Genomic DNA, 5,068 nt, shown 5'->3' on the forward strand with positions numbered 1-5,068 from the left:
CGCAAAGCTTATGAAATTACGAAACTAACGCAACTTGAACGGATCGATTCAGAGTTCAAACGACGATTTTATAGCTAAAACAATGCGGTGGCAATTCTGTAAATAAAGTAGAGTTTAAACAAATTTAAATAAATAAATTAAATCCTGAAAATCCCTATGGCCGAGGACTGCGCCCGCGAAAACGAGATTCCTGGGGGCTCTTCAACAAAATATCACATAAAGGGGTATCAAGTGATTCTGGCCGTTGGATCAAGTTTGAACGCACTAGATTAAAAGAAAAGAGAAAAAAAAGAGAGAGAGAGGGGGAGAGGGATGGCGCAGAGGCTAGAGACGGGGAAGAAAACGGTGGCCACCCTGAGCGATGTGAGTCCGTTCCAAACCATAAACGCGGTAGAGGAGGCGGTTTCCGAGAAGGTTCACGGCGGCGCCATGAACGTCCCGTCGGAGCTCGCGAAACTGGGACTCCGGGCTACGATTGACCAAAATGAGCGCACATGGAGGAAGAGGGAGGCAAGGCGAACTCGCTAGAACACTTGGCGCGGCTGTGGAAGGTCCTGCGCGGCACGCGCCACGGCCGGCGGCCATGGAGCTCGCCGGAGCTCCGCAGACAGCACGGAGGAGTGCGCCGTTTCGCGAGAAAAATAGACAGGGAGGAAGCGGGAGAGGAGGGGAGCTCACCAGCGCGAAGAATGGAGGCGGAGAAGGCTCGAATCGGCGGGACAGCGCGCGACGGTCGTGGTGGTCACCGACGGCGGTTTTTCTTACTGTCGAGGCGCTCGGTTGCGGCTGCGAGTGCGGGAATGAGGAGGGGGAGAGAGGAGCGGGGTCGACAACAACTCTAAGTCGCGAGAGACCAAGAGACGTGGGCGTGGGCGCGCCATCGTGGGAGCGGGCGCCTGTTCCAGCTTCTGTGCGCGAGAACAGGAGGGAACGGTTGGGGGAGAAGGATAAAGCTGACAAGTGGGCCCTACTCGTCAGTGGAAGAGAGAGAGGGAGTTAGGGTGCTGGCGGGCTGCTGGAATTGGGCTAAGCAGGCCGAAAATAAGGGGGAAGGGAGAGGGATGGATTTCCCTTTTTTATTTTTTTCCAACTTGTTTTCAAAAGCATTTATAATTTTGAATTTTAAACAAAATTTTCTTTTGCATAAATTCACACAACACAAAAATTAAGTGCTCCTTGTCAAAAAAAAAAGTGCTGCAGCATGAATGCATCAACGTGTTTCTAATTTTTTATTAAATTTTAATTTCCCAAAGTTTATTTATTTTCCTATATTTTTATGCTCATAAAATTATTTAATAATGTCAAATTCATCTATTTTTAAAAGAGCGAAATTTTAGGTGTTACAAGCCGTCACCACAAAAGAATGGCACTCGCCGTGCCGCTGTGTACTCCGACGGTTAAGAAATTGTATTGGCAATGACCTTATGTACGTGTGACAATGTCGTTTAGTACTTCATGTCCAATTCTTTGACAAGGCTGACATTGCATCAACATCGGCTGGGGAGAACTAGCGGACGCCTTCTTTTATAGCACAGACGGTTTTAGTTATCACGCGCCTATAGTATAAAAAGGACGGTGTCAGAACTACTAACCGTCTGTGAAGATTCATCTTCACATGTGGTTTTTCTAACAAAACCGCGTGTAGAAATCATGTATTTCTACATGTGGTTTTCCTAAGAAACTGCTACTAAAAATCATATTTCTAGAGGCAGTTGCTTAAGAAAATCGTCGGTAGAAATCATATATTTCTAAAGACGGTTTTTCTAAGGAACCACCACTAAAAATCATATTTCTACAGGCGGTTGCTTAAGAAAACCGACTCTAAAAATAATACCTGATAAGTTTTTCAAATGACATCATTTGAAAAAACTGTCAAAATAAAAGTTGTACATCTCGAAAAGTTATGAAATTTTATAGTTGATAATTTTTTCATTTGAGATCATCTTGTCGTCGAAAACAACGTTTGAATTTCTTAACATTGAAATTCAAATTTTGTAAATGACCTTGGATGAAGAAACTACCAATATAAAAGTTATAGTTTTTGAAAAGTTATGAAACTTTGTAGTTGACAACTTTTTCATTTGAATCTGTTTATGGTCTCAAATAATCAATGTATGCTCAATTTAGGATAATATGTGGGGAACTAAACTCTAATATAGACACATTAATTTAAGTGATAAGTGTAGTGATAGAGGAGGTTACACGCGAGGGCGAGGTCTCAAGTTCGAATTTCACTAGCCACGTAACGCGCGATTTTACGTGAAAAATGCGCGACTTGCGACTTCGACTCCGTCGGGCGAGCGATTAGCCAGTGGCCCTTCTTTGAAATTAACTCTTTTTCTCTATTTTTAAAATGTGATTTCATATTTTTTTAAAAAAATTTCCATAAGCGGTTCTCTAAAAGAGCCCTATGTGGAAATGTTTTCTACAGAAGCTCTGCATGGTGCTAGGCGTGGCGGAGGTGTTCGCGACCATCGGCATCCTCGAGTTCACCGGATGGCATGAAGAGCCTCAGCAACGCGATCGCGCAGCTCGCCGTGGCGGCCGGGAGCTACCTCAACTCGGCCGTGCTCAGCGCCGTCGCGGCCACCACAGCGCGTGGCGGGAAGCCCAGGTGGATCCCGGACGACCTCGACAAGGGCCATCTGGATTACTTCTTCTGGATGATGGCTGCTCTAGGTGTGGTCAACCTATTGCACTTCTTGCACTTCTCTATTAGATACAGAGGCAGAAACGACAACACAGCTACGTGACATGGATGCGTCAATCCGTAGACGACCAAAAATGGCCGAGATTATAAAAGAACTTTTAGACGATGTTTCTCGTGAATGAATTGTACCAAAAAATAAAGTCTCTCTAGTTTACTAAAGAATTGAATGCCGATTTAAGATTGTCTTAAGTCAATTATTATTCAAACTTTAACTATAAATAAATTCTTTTGGAATGATTTTAAAACTATGAAAGTGATGTAAGGGGCTGAGATTATAAAACGACATTTAGACAATGTTTCTCCTAAATAAATAGTCCCCCAAAAATAAAGTCTCTAGTTTCCTAAAGAATATCATTTTAAGGTTGTCCTAAGTCAATCAATCATTTTAAACTTTAAGTACAAATAAATTCTTTTGGACTGAGTTTGAAAATATGAAAGTGATGTAAGGGGTCGAGATTATAAAAGGACTTTTAGACAATGTTTCTCCTGAATAAATAGTCCCCAAAAAATAAACTATCTAGTTTCCTAAAGAATGTCGTTTTGAGTTTGTCTTAAGTCAATGATTTTAAACTTTAACTACAAATAAATTCTTTTGGACTAAGTTTGAAAATATGAATGACGTAAGGGGCTGAGATTATAAAAGGACTTTTAGACAATGTTTCTCATGAATAAATAGTCCCCTAAAAATAAAGTCTTTCTAGTTTTCTAAAGAATGTTGTTTTGAGGTTGTCTTAAGTCAATCATTTTAAACTTTAACTTTAAATAAATTCTTTTGGAATGATTTTAAAAATATAAAAGTGATATAAGTAGATTCATCTCAAAATATAGTTTTATAAAAGTACATATTAACTATATTGTATAAACATTTTTATAATAAAAAGTAATTATCAAAGTTGTTTCTGAGACCATATTGATATCCAAAACAACATTATTTAGGCCTTGTTTAGTTTCAAAAAATTTTGGGAAATCGATACTGTAGCACTTTCGTTTGTATTTGACAAATATTGTCTAATCATGGACTAACTAGGCTCAAAAGATTCGTCTCGTCAATTCCGACCAAACTGTGCAATTAGTTTTTATTTTCGTCTATATTTAATACTCCATACATATGTTTAAAGATTTGATGTGACGGGAAATTAAAAAATTTTGCAAAATTTTTTGGAACTAAACAAGGCCTTAGGAAACCAGCGGGAGTATTTGGAACGTTGCGTGGAAGTCCTTGGAACAAAAGAAGAAGGTGGCCCCAAGACCCTGGTGAACTGGCTTGGCTGGTCCTCGAGCTCGCTAGGTCGGCCTCCCTCCCAACGTTTGTTGTGTGGGCTGTGCCCCCCTCCCTCTGATGAAACTGACTTGGCCGGTTTGGGGCCTGGCTGGTCTTGCGGGGGCCTCTTGCGGTCCGGCCGTTCGGACGACAGCCGTCGTCCGGCAGCGTGGGAAATTTTGGGAGCACCAGCGCGGGAAATTTCAGAAGCACCAACTACAGCATCGAAGAGCGGCAGCGCGCGCTTGCCCAGGCTAGCCTAGGCCCACCTTATCCACGTTGCATTGTATAATTATTTATGGATTAAAAAATTATAACTTTTAAACTAAATATCTAAATTAAATTCAGATAATACCATTAAATTTGTTGTAACAAATTCTTTAAAACAAGATCCCACATAGAACATCACTGGAAAATATCTTATGTATACTTAGAACATCACATGTATATTAAGTGAACATAACTAAATACATCACGAAACATCACTAAATATATTATAGAACATCACAGATACATTACATGAACATTACTCAGTACATCATAGAACACCACATATATACTAAGTGAACATCATTAAATACACCATAGAACATTACTAAATACATTATAGAACATCGTATATATATTACCTGAACATCACTAAATATATCACAAAAACATCACATGTATACTAAATGAACGTCGCTAAATTCACTATCGAACATCAGTAAATACATTAAAAAACAATCGCATATATATTATATTAACACCACTAAATACATTTTAAAACATAACACGTATATTGCGCGAACATCGTAAAAAACATCATATCTATACCATGAGAACATTAAAAAAACTTCAAAAAATATAACATATATAGCACGTGAACTTGTCTACTGTATTATTTGAACATAAAAAACAATATAGAACATCATAAAAAATAAAAAGAAAAGAAAAATAAAAAAAAAGAAAGGTAAAAATATATAGAAATAACTGAAATAATGAAAATAATAATAAAGACATAAAATAGAAAAATAAAGAAAAATAAAAATCGAATGATGCACGATAAGGAAAATAGAAAAATAAAGAAATATTAAAAGTAAAAACGTGAATGAAAG

General features: G+C 38.8%; 1 pseudogene; it reads left to right on the forward strand.

Moving 5' to 3' along the window:
* LOC8083630 lies at nt 313–2,753 on the forward strand (annotated as a pseudogene).

Source organism: Sorghum bicolor, chromosome 1 (genome assembly GCF_000003195.3).
Source record: "Sorghum bicolor cultivar BTx623 chromosome 1, Sorghum_bicolor_NCBIv3, whole genome shotgun sequence".
Classification (NCBI taxonomy): domain Eukaryota; kingdom Viridiplantae; phylum Streptophyta; class Magnoliopsida; order Poales; family Poaceae; genus Sorghum; species Sorghum bicolor.